Consider the following 15154-nt stretch of genomic DNA (forward strand, 5'->3'; position numbering starts at 1 on the left):
AGTCTTTCACCAGTCCAGCTCTGATTCTGGGTCCTAAACTGGTCAGCAGGTTTATGAAAACAGCAGCTGAGACTCTTTCTTTAAGCCAAGAGCAGTCTCAGGAGCTGCAGATCTCTCCAGCTTACATGTAGATTTTATTTGTTCCCTGAAGAAAAAATAAAACTGAATCCATTTCTTGTTCTGTGAGACAACAAAGGTCTCTGTGCTGCAGCATTAGGTATACCATGAGGAGAAGAGGAATTTCTGCTTCCAAGAAGCAAATGCTTGTGAGTATCTGAACCACGCCAGAGAGAGGTCACTTGGATCTTCGGGTTTTCCAGGTTTTTCTTTCATCAACTTCCTTACTTTGAAAACTTTTACAAAGCAAGACTTTCTATGCCAGTAGGTCCTACTGGATAATTTGAATTTCTGAGCACTAGTTTATCATAGCTCTTATGCTGTATCAGCAAAATATAAATGCAGTTTCAAAACCAGACCAGGGATAGCAACAGTGAAACAGTACTGCAAACAAACGTCTCATGCCCTATCCAACAAACATACATGTCCTACAGCCTCTGGCACCAGAGAGTGCAGCAATGTAATGCAGCACGGGGGGACTGTGACACTTCAGGAGCCAGTGAGGCAAATCGAGAGTGTGAGGGGAGTTAGCTCACACCCTGCCTCCCACTGGGTGCTGGCGCTTGGGCTCTCAGCAGGAAGGACATTCCTGCATAGGGAGCCCCTTCTAAAGTAATTTGTTACTGGAAGCAGGACCAGGCAGCTTTTCTTGGACTACATCTGCCTGGTGGGCAGTGCCCTCCTGGGTGACTGCACAGCCCTTCAGTGGCTCTGGGAAGGCTCAGACAAGCTGTCCTCACCGCCCAGGCCTGGCCAGTCCCCCTAAACTCTCTCCCACAGCACTTCCCTGCTTCAGGAGCTCTTTTCCAGCGTGCCTTCCCAGGACAGCTCTTCCTGTTAGGCAGAGCCAAGCAGCTGCACCTTCAGCAAGCTGCTTCCTGGCCACCTGCTGCCCGTTTTGGTGGTCCAGCTGGGGAGCATTCCCGGGCTTTCACCCCATCGGCCTCGCCTTACCCCCGAGGCGATGACATGTTCTCAGAGGGGGCCTCAGACCCGTGGCTAATGAAGCAAATTGTTCTTGGAACTATTTCCTGAATATTGGCAGCCTTGTTCTTTTGCAACTTAAAAACAAACCCAGATTTTTAATATCACTGAGCACAGTTTGCAAACTCAGGACAACTCTTGCATGTCAAAGATGGTCATGCTACTACTGTATGACACAATGATTTTTTTCTCAAATCCCCACAATATACTGGAGTTCCCTAGTTTGCTTTAAAGCCCCTTCTTTTTGTCTCAATGCCCTTAACAAAGTATCTAAACAGTGGCTAAGCCCTTTCCAAGGTAATTCTTTGCCAGTTTTCAAAAAACAGACCTGAAGACCTCCCACCCTGCAGCCATTGTCCCCACACCAACCAGCGAACCCCCATGGCAGAGCCACTGCTCCTCCTGAGGGAGCTCAGCCTGGAGGGTGCTTGCTGCCCACATATGAAATGCCTGCTCTGGCCATTTTTACTTTTTACATACAGCCTCAGCACCAGCTAACTGCTCTGGCTGAGAAGTGGCTGCAAATCAGGGCTAAAATGATTTCAGATGTTTCAACACTGATTGGGAGGCAAATGTATGTAAGCTTCAGCCTGCTTTTCTCCATCCTGATCAGGTGCTGTTTAACGAGAAAAAGGAAAGCCCTTCTGATTAAGCTGAGCCATCCAGGGTGGAACTCCCCTGCTGCCAGCAGGTAAAGTCTCTCCTGAAAATGTTCTTCCAGCTTCCTCAGAGCAAGCCACCACACCAAAGACAACCCCTTGTGCTCAGGCTGGTTAACTGAGTTGTTACAAGTTTGTATTTTGACGAGGTTATTAAGGTAAGCAGAATGGCTGGAAATTTTTCTTTTTCTTTATTTTGTAGTCAGATTTTGGGATGCCTATTTAAAAATCTTGGTTGTTTTCTTTGCTTCCCCTGTTAAGGGAGAAATGCGTGTCCCCTTTGGGAGATGTTGTGAGGGGATGGATATTTTGCTGTGGTTTTAATATGGAAAATCCAAGGTTGGAAAACATTATGCTTGACTCCAGAAGTTTTAGCTTATGATTTTATCAGAAAATATACTTTTGTGCTGGATTCTCTGATGAAATACAAATAATGTAAATGTTTTTTCTTGACTGGCAAACATGTTTGTGTATTTGTCCTAAGTAGCAGGACCATGGATTAAATCCTGGAAAACATTGTGAACTATTAGAAGAAAAAAAAATTATTTTGCCCAAGATACCCAAAAGCAAGGATTTATTTAATTTTTACCTTCCAATTTTGTGGTTAATCTGAGCTTTCTGCCTGACTTTGTGTTTTAGTTGTGCTGATCTGCTCTGGGTTGTTTGGGGTTTTTTTCTATTATATTTAGTTGCTGCTTGGGCATATTAAACCTCTAGCATAAATCACTTATTCTATTTTGAAAGTTGGATAATGTGTTTAATGCACCCAACATTGAAAATACACATCTGTTTTGATGTTAGGTGCATCATGGCAGCAAATAGCATCATTTATCTTAATACTTTTCACTTCATATATAAATGAGTAATGAGTTTACATCCATAGTGGCATTTGTAAGCTGCATGATTTGGTGGCTTTTTTTTTCTTCTGGGTTTTTACAGCAAACTGTTACAGAGAATTTTTTTAAATATATTTTTTTGGTTTTTTTTTAAATTTCTGGGTGTTCATTAGCTTATCTCTGCTTTCCTGTGATACAATGTCTCCACTCTGCCCCCAGTCAGGCTATATTTTATACTTTGTTCCTGGCAGGGATGTGTCTGTGCTTTGTGGTGGAGCATTCTTAGGGTCCGTCACCAAGAGAACTCCCTCTGTCCCTGGCCTGTGTGAGCCCAGAGCTGCCACATGTGTGTGTCTGCTGAGGGGGGAGCACGGGGGCAGCTAGCCTGCTTTCCACTTCTTTGCTGATGCCAATTCAGTGTGGGAAGGGAATGCTCCAATCTAGTTATTGGGTTAAGTACCAAAGCTGCAATTTTTATTGAAATACAATAATTCAGGCATCAGTGGCGCCTGGCAGATAATAGACCCCGGAGTAGTGAGTGTTCATAAAGCTTGTGGCCACCACGTGCCCGGGGCTGCAAAGCAATGTGACCCTCAAGAACCCTGCCCCTTGCTGCCCTTCTGTCTCCCAAACCACAATACACCTGTCAGGCTGTTTAACAAGAATCATGTTTTCTCAGGGTAAATTGTACCCATGCACTATTTTACACTCTTTCTCCTTCCCCCTGTGTAGGGATACAGGGCTAGAAGAAAGCTCTTGGCTTTTGAAACAGTCTATACTATCATAGGTATCTATTTCATGTTGTTCTGTTTAAAAATATTATAAAACTGCATTATAAGGTGGAATGAAAATTGGGTTGTTTGCCCCCTTACTGGGAGACAGCTCAGGATTCCTCGATTTCGGAGTCTCAGAAACTTAGCTCCAGTTTGCAGAGTAAAGTTATTTGGCCCATCACCCATTTCTTAATATATGAACACTGTCCTCCAGCTTAAGCAACTCTTTTGTCTCCCTGGTGTCTACTAAAATGACATGTTAGGAAATATCATTTATTCCCACCCTTGCTCTCTTTTTCTAATAGACATACCAAGACCTTTAATTCCCACAAAGTGTCCCTGCTGTATAAAACTGAGTAAGAAGTTTGTGGAGTCATGCAGCACCTGGCCTAACATCACCACATCCTTCTACTTTCATGTCTGGCTCCTGTAGTACTGAGGAAGGCGTTCCTTCAGCTCATCATTTACTGCTAGCAGATAAATTCCCTGATAATGAGAATCTTCATCCTACTTTCAAAGGTGATGGTGAATGCCTCTCCCTGCAGAGGTAGTCCTCTCAGATCACAAACCAGATGTGATGCTAAAGGCACCATTTGATGTTGGTACCAACACAACCATTACTATTTGCTTCCTAATTTTGGTTTTTACACACTGTCAGATTTGCATCTGTAATTGTCGCTAAATTAAGAAAATTAAATTAACAGCACCAGACTGTGTGGGAAGGGAAAATAGGAATAGGATATGTTCTATGTCTCTTTTCAGTTGGCTTCTACTTTCTTGTAATTAATCACTCAGATTGTGGTGACACTTCTGGAGACCATCCCATATTTTATGTAGTTTTTATATCTATTTACATATGTGTGTGTATTTTTCTTATTTTATATATATAAAAGAGATGTGTGTATATGTATAGAGGGAATTAGAAGTTATTTTGCTGGCATCAGTACCTTACCACATGTAGTTCATAGTAGATGAATGAGAATTAGATGATTTTCTGTCACAGAGACTGAACAGCACTAGACAACCTCAGTTCTATCCCTGTTTTCCCTGTAAATTTTTGGCACATGCCATGTGGTAGTGACATCATCCCAGAGAATCCACAAGTGCTCCTGTTGGACCAACAGACATCATACAGAGGACAATTGTCATTACAGCCATACTTTTTCATTTTTTTTATGGCTCAATTTCCAGAAGGTTGCACGAATGAACCAGCACAGAGCTCCAGAGTATCCTGAAAATGGAAAAAATGTCAAGCTTATCTTTCTTGCTGAACTTTAAGGGCCACTGCACTTCCATGGGTTGGTGTTTTCAGTCACACAGGTACTTGCATCTCAGACCAGTTGGATTCAGGGGAGTGCAAACCAGTCTGACACAGTGAATGCAAAAGCTCCCCAGTGAAATGAGTTTGGATGACCTTGGTCCTCCATTGTACATGAACGTATCCAATAAAACAGCAGTGCACTGGCACCAGCTCCTCACTTCCAGCTGTGGGAGGCCCACAGGGTGAAGGGAGAAGAGAGAAATTTCTGTCTGGGCCCAGCAGTGGGTGGTGGCCCAAGGTCAGGAGTGATCCTCAGCAATGGGATGGTGGATGTTATGACAGTCTTCTTGTGCAGCTGCTCTCCCTCTTTCTAATCTATACAAAGAGAAAAGGGGGAAAAGGCTTGCTTTTTTTTTTTTTTTAAGGTGCATGTTATTTAGCGGCACCTCTTGGAAGTATCAGTGATTGTGAGATCTTCTCTTGCAGCCAACAGTGTGTAGGCAAACTGATGATGCTCTGCCTGGAGCCATGGAGAAGTCCATGGGGCTCAGTGTGGACAAAGCAGCCAGGCCATGGAGTATATAATTTCAGGACCAGAGCCTGGAAAGAGATTTTTTTACATCTTTAATGCAATTTCAAATCTGCAAGTAAAGCAGAGTAAATGAATTAATCAGCTAAAGGTACCTGGGGATTCAGAAGTTGCTGTGTGTCTCTCTAGCCCTCGGTCAAAAAGCATTTTTGCACCCTTGCATCAAACTAGTCAGACCAAAATGATGTGATATTTTTAGCGGGGCTGCAGCATACTCTGCAACTGTACTTCTTCAGAAATGTGGTGTTGTGCATCCTGCCACTGTCCACATGCACACTAATATAGATTTGCCTGGATCTTTTATTCTTTGTTAATGGATAGTGACTTCTTTCTCTATTGTATAAAAATGTCTCTTGACTAAATTCCTTGAGCTATGAAGCAGCTTAATTTTTTTTTTTTCACCTATATCCTGATGGACAGCAAAATCCAGGGTGTGACAAATGGCACCTGACATCCAGGAAGGAATATATCCTTAAGAATAAATCCATATCTCCAAACTCTCTCTAATTTTCTGGGACAGCCTTTCATTCTAGATCCATATCTAGTGCAGTTTCACAAAGACTAGATCTTATTTCTCAGTTCCTGTGAATTACAAGCATTACAAAAGTTCAGTTACAAAACTAAGTTTCTGTTTACTTCAAAAACCTGGCTGAAGTTCCTAGCCATTCCTCTGTATTTTGTATTTCATTTCAGAATGCAAAATGTAACTTGGAAATATATCCATCATTTTTGTCAGAGAGCAAAAGGCAAAGAAAATACCCATCTAGAGATATGTTTTGTATGTAGCCCAAGAGATCCATGTGTTTTGTTCAAGTAAGATGTCCTTTTTTAAGGTGGAGAAGATGTACAAGAAAGGTTAGATTGAGGCATTATAATATTTCAGTATAAACTTGCTGTGTTATTACCAGACTTACTGGAATATCGAGCCTTTAACAGTTGCGGAGTGCTTTAGCACTTTACTGAAGTGCTGAAGAGGGAGAGAAACTGATCCTCTTTTCTTTAATTGCTTGACAGTGTTTGGAGCATCCCTTAGTTTGGAGCATCCCTTGGTTTGTTGTAAATGACCAGAAATTTTGCAGAGGGCAGATAGATGTGGTTATAAACACTCATCTATGCTCCATGTTTCTAAACCTCTCATTACAATATTGTATCAACAGCTGTGATTGATGGACATTAATTTCTTTCCTGCAGCTATAAATCATTCTTTTTATAACACTGAGAACACTTCATTCCCTGCTGCCTTCTTATGGAGGTCCCAAGTTTTCTAATTGAAGAGGATTTTGTTTCCTGTTCTCTATAATCTGGGTGATATCTACAGTGTGGTTTTGTGGTTAGTCATTATTTTATCACAGCATTTTGGAGCTACCCAAAGTTTTGAAATAAAAAGGAATAGGTAACAGGGAAAACTGATCCACCTATAACAGAAGGTGGAAGGAACCACATAGAAAAAGTGCTGCAGGTCTTTTAGAGAATACATTCAAACAATATTCTATTTCTTCCTCTGGATTGCTCTGTGTCTTTTTCAGATGCAGATTTCTTTGCCTTTGATTAGCAACAAGTTTCTGACTGGGTTTTAAGGGAAGAAACTTAGAGGGCAGGGAGTGCAGTGTTGCACCAGCCATACATGCTCTGCCTTGAAAAACCTGTCAGCGGTTTGCAAACATGAATACAACAGAAAGGGTGTCTGAGAGGTGGGTCAGAAGTTAACAGGATTTTGCCCTACTATGGAAACTTAAGCCTCAGATCGGAAAGTGTTTATGTGATATCACAGTTTGAGTGACAACTGTCAATAGGTGTTGGATGGAGGTGAGGTCAGTATAGATTTTTTTCAAAGGCTGTCTGCTGGTAGTGCCTGTCATGAGATAGCTGTCATTTCCAAATCACTCCATACATTCCATAAATGTAAGGCATCAGCATGCTGGCAGAAACACTGAGGCAGCAACTGTTATGAATTTATTTCTTAGCGACGGTGCTATTCTTCGAACTGTAGTGAGTGTAAATTTTCTACACTTATAAAATATTTGGGAGGACCCACAGGTTTAGTAAAATCATTAATTAAGGTATTTTTCTTAAATTTGTGTGTGTTTGGTAAATTTATGATGTGCAAATCGGTTGTAAGACTTTTAATTAAGTACCCCAATGTATTTTATGTTTCTTTTAATGGACAGAAAATGACTTTTGCTCAAACGGACTTCATTGTACAGTGTTATGCATTTTTCATCTGATGTGGGGAAAAATCAATTATTTTAAGAGTTCTGTTCTTCTGGCAGTTCATTTAAGTGAATTCTTACTGTGTTAAATGATCATCAGTATTTTCTTTTTACGTAGCAACTCTTGTAAAAGTATTGTAATGCACACAAAAAAGTGTAATTTGCCATCACGTAGAGAACATTAGTCTTGTGCCTTTTATGGGCTCATGAAGCTCTCAGTTTCAGCCACAGTGCTTTAATTTCTATTTGGGTAAAGTTTGTGGGGAAATGAAAATGAAAGATTAAGTAATAGAAAATTGCTCACAGATTTGAATATATCTTTTATTTATTGCAGCTAAGGGGCTGTAATTCTGATGAACCCATTTGTCTCGCTGTAATTCCAACAAGTCCAGTGAAATAAATGATTAATTGCCTCCATCTGACCTCAGAATCAGGTCTGGAATAGTTACTATGAGCTTTGGGTTGTGCAGAAATATTTGTGTTGAAAGTAACACCATGGTAAATGTAATAAAACTTAAAGAGAAGTTAAATCTGACTTTGTTGCTACTGATTAGAGCTTTGACAAACACATGAGTAAAAGATTAATTTGACATTTTGTCTAAGATAATTATTTTGTCTTCCAAAACCAGATAGAAGTTAGAACTTCCACTTTATCTCACTCTGGATTTCTTAGCTCAGGGGCTGTTGCAGATGGTTGGTTTCATCAAATCATACATTTCTTTATTTTTGCCCGGGGGCTAGGGTCTACAACTCTGAGAAAAATGTTTCTAGAACAATAACATGCTTTTCAACTGCCTTCACAACTACAAAATGAGAAAGGTAATTGCTAACAATGACAAGTTAGCAGGAGGCACTAGGTCTTACACATATGTGCGTGCAAAGTATTCTTCTGACAGGGATGAGAATGGAAACAAGCATGAACACACCAAGATTTCCATGCTGCTATCTTTGGTCTCTTGCTAAACTTTGTATGTGGAGTAATTATAGTATTATGATGCATTTTAGTAGAAGTGAGCCTTTTAAAAAATATTTGGAACAATTTTCCAAACATGAAAATAGGTTGGAGGAATGAATTTTTAATGTATTTCCAGGACAGTGTTTTCAGAACTTTGAGTCACACTTCCTAATCCTAAGTGTTGGGTACACAGAAGCAGTCCCTTTAGAACTACAGCTTCATATGTAGAAATTTGGGGTTGGGTTTTTTTGTTCGTTTAGCTTTTGCTTTTAAAAAGATGCAGACTTGTGACTTGGGTATGGTGCAGGTTCTTTCAGGTTTTATTTAAAAATGTTTACACTGGAGCAGCTCAGGAGGAACCAGATGTCCAAGGGCTGCAGGCTCCAGAGATCTGATGATTCATGGAGAGGTGGGGTCAGATGTTCCTGTCCCAGTAATTCATCCCTCCTCTGTCCTGGCAACTGACTCTGTGGCATGGCCAGAGCTGAGGGCCTGGTACCATGGTTTAAATCATTATTGATTTCAGTTTACATGGATATCCCTGGCTGTGAACTGCTGTGGCTGGGGTCTCTGATTCACAGACTCTGTCGGGTTAGAAGTGGTGTCTGAGGAGCTTTCTGAGCATAACAACCTCTCTACCAAGTGCATCCAGTGCCATACAAGTTGAGACTCAGAGCCTGGATTACTTTTCTACCCTTTTGTGAATATTTATTGTGTTCTGCTCAGTATTTGTATGCTGGAGTGTAAAACAGACAAAAAATACAGTTGAAAAACTGCTTAAAACAAAGATCTCAGAGAGCAGGAAACATTCATATTATGGGAAAAAAAACAGGGCGACAGGCATGTGTTCAAACTCTTGATCATATCAAGAAATTACTACTTTGTAATTTCTTGTAAGTGCTAGAAATATTCTGGTGGAAGAACCTCATTTACATTTTGGTGGGAAAATGAAATGTTGGAAGAAAGTATCTTTTCATGGAAGACCAGAAACTTTATTTTGCCGAGTTCTTCCTATGGTCATGAAAATTTTTCTTCCAGCAGAAAGGAATTCAGACAAAATTTGCAAAAGTAGATGCTCAAATGTCATGAGGGATATTGTCTAAAAGAAAAAAGTGTGTGTTGGGGGAGGATTGTATGTGCAAACCAGTCTGTTGTTGGGACCAAGAATCCAGGGTACATCAACCTAGTAGCTGTGACAATCTCACCTGTCTGTAAACCCACATACAGGTAAAATAAGTAGACAGCAGCAAGCTGCTGAGCCACTGATTCATCTGTAGATTAGATAGAATATAGACCCTTAGATTTGTGCAAAGGTTGTGATAGCTTCTAGACTGAGCTGAAGTTTCAAAAGTATTTGTCCTGATTTGTTATTTCTCCATGAAAACACCTCACCAGCTGTCCAGAATTCACGTGCCTTCCAAACCACAGTGTGCAAACAACAGAAAGTTTGTTTTGCCATGTCCCCCTGGCACCCCACACATATTAAAAGGACCATACTTCAGTGCCCAGGCAGATAACTTTGGTTATTAGCCTTTTGAGACAACTATTAGAAATGTTTCTATGTTCTTTTACTACATAGGATGAATTTGCAGCCCGACAGACCACTCTTAGTCATGGCATTATGATGGCCCGTGCACGTGAGTGGACAAGAAATTGGCTTATACATCAGGCTTCCATTTCCTCCTTTGCTCTGGGGCAGGACCTTTCTCATCTCCTGTGAATTTCTCTGCTCCTGTCATGCTGGGCCTTTGGTCAGCCTGCGGAGAGATGCAAACCCAGGCTGTGCCCACTTCTTCCCTTCCCACAGCTTTCCTCTGCCTCCTTCTGTCCCTCTGAGACCACATGGAAACAGTCGAAAGGAGAACAGTAAGATTGTCAAAATTATTTTAACAAAATATGTGATTTTAGATGTTAGATTTTAACTAAATGAGAGGAGTGGAAGAGTTGTGTGGTTTAGTGTGGCAAAGAAAATGGGAAATGGAGGTTCAAGGCCAGGATGTAGTAGCAGTCTTCAAATCTTTGAAGGCCTGCAGCAGAGGGCTGAGTCTGTAAATTACCTGGGCTTTGTTTCAGGTCTGCAACAGGTGAGAGGCAGTGGTTAAAGTGCAATAAGACTTCAGAAAAGCTGTCTCTTGTTTAAGGCAGTTGGGCAGTGGGATGAACAAGCTGTGGCATCTCCATCATTGAGTGCTGTTACCAAGATTTTTGAACATTCTGTCAGCAGCAGCTAATTGTGCTTTGAGATGAGGGAATGGACAAAGTGATCTTTTGGGAAGATCTTGATTTGTTCTAATCCAGGAAATAGGGTCAAGAAGGGGGTTGAAACAGTGACGTGGCAGGCACATGCACAGAATAAGATGCAATTAGGCTGCATGGAGAGTAGTATTGTGGATAACTCAAGTATGCAATAAGCCTGTACAAAATACTGGTTGTACCTTTACAGTCACGTTTCTGTCCTGGTACCAATGTCACTCATGATGAGTGAAGGGGCAGGAAAATAGAATTTCTTTCATTCTTTTAATGCAACTATTGGATGTGACAATTGCAGCCCACAGCTTCCATGTTTTGAACCTGCTACTGCACTTAATTTGGAGGTATCCTTGACCCCCCTGGAATGGGTTAGTGACTTCCTGCTTTCTTAGTGGTATCTTGACCTGCTTCAGACTTGCATTTTATTTACGGGTTTATTTCAAAGTGCTGGTTTTGATGTACAAAGCTCTTTTTTGATTGGATCCTGTATATCTCTGAAATTACCTGTCTTTTGTATTTTGCTTCAAGAGTTCAAGTTACCTAGAAATTTTTGAGTTAGGGTGCCTTAAGCCCTACACCATAAGATGCTGATGGTAGGTTACATTAGCTGTGTAATACCTTTCCTCAGTCTCTGTTGCCCTTCTGGATATCTTTTCTTTTTTCCTGTAAAGCAAAATAGATGAACAGAGGAGTTGTGTTTTATTTTCTTTGATTAACCTGAAGACTGCCTTCACATTAGATGAATTCAGGCAGCTGCTTTGGTTAGGTTTTTGCATTTTATTGTAAACACATTCTTAAACATTCCATGCGACTCATTAAGTAAATAGGAGTAAGTGGACTAATCAAGTCAATAGGAGTAGTCATGTTGTAAGTAGCAGTACACTGGCTCATAGTGTTTGTTGGAGTTTTGAAATCTCTTTGCAATATCACCTGAAGTCTTTACCTGGACATTTAAACATGAACTTTTCTCATGCACCATTGGAAAAGGGCACTGCCAGCAGTAGGTGTTAGATTGTGCTATGAAACCAAGCAGCATTACACATGATGGTGGTGCACAGATATTTTCAGTTGCCTGAGTTGCTGAGATGAGCCAATTTACTGTTGGCTAAAAGCTGAAATGCTCATGCATGTCACAGAAGATGATTCCTCTGTCCAGGGACTGGAAGTCTCTGAAGAGGAGCAATGTCAAGAACACCCACATGGTGTGCATGAGGCAGTGCTTCTCCAGGAGCTGATTTATAATTTACCTATTCTAGCCCTAGGCTTTGAGGATGAAAAGTTCTCCACAGCTGTGAAGTTTCATTATGGAAATAGCACAAAATATTTGCTGATCAGTGGCATTCTTTGGGTGTGTTTATTTGCTGGTGGCACACCTTTCTTCTCTTGAGGAATTGCTGTCTGGCGTCTTGCTGCAGCCATGCTGCTTCCCAGGGACTGCTCCAGAGTGTGCCAAACATTCATTTCACTGGCTGTTTAAGGAAGTCTTATGTATTGCTCTGAGGAGCTGGTGATGACAGGGATGTTTTTAAAAAATGCATTCCAGAAAATGGTAACTGCCAACTCTAAAGTTGAAAAAGGTTTCTTCCAGTGTCATTTACTTTTAAGGCAGAGAGGGAAACAAAGCCTTCAGTTAAATTCATGTGTCCTAGAGCTGCTACTATTTTATAAATTATTTTCGTCTCAACACAGCACATTCCTTAGGTTTTCCCTTGGGCAGTTTCTCATTGACTTAACAATGTGAGTTACTCCAAACAAGAACTGTGACACCTTTGCAATTGCAGCTCTTCTGTGTGTTTTGGGATATATTTGCTTGAATAAAAACAGGAATTAGAAACAAAAAATTTGAAATAAATTAGGGAATTCAGAGCTTGTTCTTCTTGAATATTCATATTGACAAGAGTTCTGCCACACTAATACATATTGATTGTCTTTTTTCTATTTTTTCAATCTTTGATCCTTTGTTTGGGTGTTCTCTTGAACTGCATTTTCTCCAAGCTGCAAATGTTAACAAACTTGTACAGGAGAAAATAGAACAAGTGAAAATGAAGACAAAAAACAAAGAAATCCTTTCCCGTCTCTGCAGCTGGCAAGGACCCCTAAACAGCAGGACCAAGCTGTTCTGCTCTGTGTGGGAGGAATAACTTGATAGCTAGCTCAGATTCAGCGAGACAGTTTAAGCAGTGCTCCCAAACTGCTTTGATGTAATGCTTCTTCTTTACCAAAAAGAAAAGGTGGCAATCTTCCTCTCTGACTTCTGGCACATGTTAACCAGCCAGGCCATGCAGGGAAGGAGCAGGGTAGAGTTGGGGAAGACTGGCAGAGCCAGTTGTGGTACCGTTGCTCCTGTTGCTTCCCATGTGCCTGGAAAGGGTCCAGAAACATGCAAGGAACATCTGACCTCAAGATATCAATGAGCACTTCAAAGTGCCGATCTGTTCATTCATTCTGACTGTCATCATGGCCAAGGCATTGGGAAGATGACAAACCTGATCAAGACCATGCTGTGTATGTTCTGAGATAAGGCAAATGGGAAAGTTGCATAATCGTGCTGACAACAGTGATAAACCTTGCTCCTCCCATGCTAATAATATTGTGACTGAATAATGGAATTCATAGCCAATTCATGCTCACTTTAGACATTTGGAATCGGATTGAAAATGCTTTTTAACTGTTAAATGCAGCCAATTTCTGTTTTTTTTCAAACTGATAATTCAAGTAAGATGTGACCAGTTAATGATGGGGGTGTGGGGGGGGAAGGCTTCTCTCTGTGTTTGACTTGTTTGTTGCCCAAGTTAGAAAAGCCCAGGTAAATTTCACATCGTTTTATGACAGTCTTAAATGGCAGGTGTGATAATTCTGGCCAAGAAAACACAGGCATAGAAAAAGCTAAACATCTTGGTAATGGTTGAGGATATGCACAAAACCAAACTGTTCTTGCTTTGGCTCTAAACACCAGTTTTGCAGAACTACTGAAAACCTCTCAAAGCGAAAACTTCAGTGTTTGGGGGACCTAGGGTCATAACATCCACTGCATGGGTTCTGGTGGCTGCTCTTGGTATGATTCAGCAGCATATGGGCAACATTTCTGAGCTTTTCCTGGCACACTGGATGAAAGGAGACAACTTCTTGTTCAAGCCTTGTTAAGTTTGCTGCTGCTAGGAAGAGAATTAAATGGGTAATGTGAGTTTTGCTCAAGGCCAGAACCCTTGATAGAGTAAATCAGCTCCCTGTATTGCAATGACTAATACCATTGATTATCACCAGCTGAGAAGTGGGCCCCAAAGAGTATAAAACAATAGTGGATTAGAATGAGCAATCTATTTTCATATATCCAGAATGATTATGGCTCTCCAGAGATGGAGCCAGGCAGAGTTACAGTCAATTATAACTAGTTCCTTTTCATTGGAAAAATAAAATAGAAATTGTTACATCCATTCATCTTTGTGCTTTTTTGTATCAATACTGTTTGTAGCTTAAAACTAACAGATACTCTGGAAATCAAAATGTTATCCACTCAGGTTAACAATGCACACTTCTGTGCTTATATCATTAAATTCTTCTTTTCATTTATTTGCCATCGCATGCTTGATCTTTATTTGTTTTCCTTAGAAATTCAGCCTTATTTACACTATTTTGTGCTTCTCATACCATTTTTTTTAAGTTGCACCTGCAGATTTTTATCTGTTTCCCTCAGCATAAAAGCCTTGGGATCAGCACTTTTCCACTCTCCCATGAAAAGTGATGAGGTCTTGCAAGGGCTGAAGTCATATGATCTGTCTCATCACTGCCTCAACCAGACACCAGGAGCAACAGCACAAAGCCAGAGCTGTTTTGGCAGCACTTTCCTGCAGTCCCCGTGCAGATGCTCCGTGTGTTTCACAGTAGAATTAGTAACAGCAATCATTGTCCAAGGCCGAAGATGTCCCTGCTCGGGAACGCTCCTGGCAGCGGGTGGTGACAAATCTGTCCCCTTCACTCGGCACCGCGAGATGTCCACATGCCGCAAAGCCGCCGGCTCCGAGACACTAAATCACATCCTGGGAACAAGCACGGCTTGGCCCTGCTACCCCAGGCTCTCCTTGCCTGACATATTACACTGTCAGCCTTTACAAGGCACAGCAGATCTCTGCATTTGGACTCTGCTGAACACCCCACTCCCTCTCTTTAATTTGTCAGATGAAGTTCTCCGTATTCTGAGTACATGTAATCCTGATCTGTACATAGAGAATTTAGTAAGAGTTCACTTAAAATGTGTGGCTTGAATAGATAAGCAGTCTTTTCTGAAGTGTTCTCTGATGAATTTTAAACAGCAGCACTGAATTGTACTGTTTGAAATAAATTTGAAGTGTTTTGTTCTACCTGAAACAAAAAATGGCTCAATCACTGTTTGCAACTCCTAGTAGTATCCTTAAAAGTACAGCTTTTATGAAGCTAGATATCTTGCGCATAACAATTCCACTTAAAATTTCTCAGCTAGGGGAAGGGAGTTTATATATTTTATAGTAACAATAGGTATTTTC

This window comes from Molothrus aeneus, chromosome 3 (assembly GCF_037042795.1).
Source record: "Molothrus aeneus isolate 106 chromosome 3, BPBGC_Maene_1.0, whole genome shotgun sequence".
NCBI lineage: Eukaryota > Metazoa > Chordata > Aves > Passeriformes > Icteridae > Molothrus > Molothrus aeneus.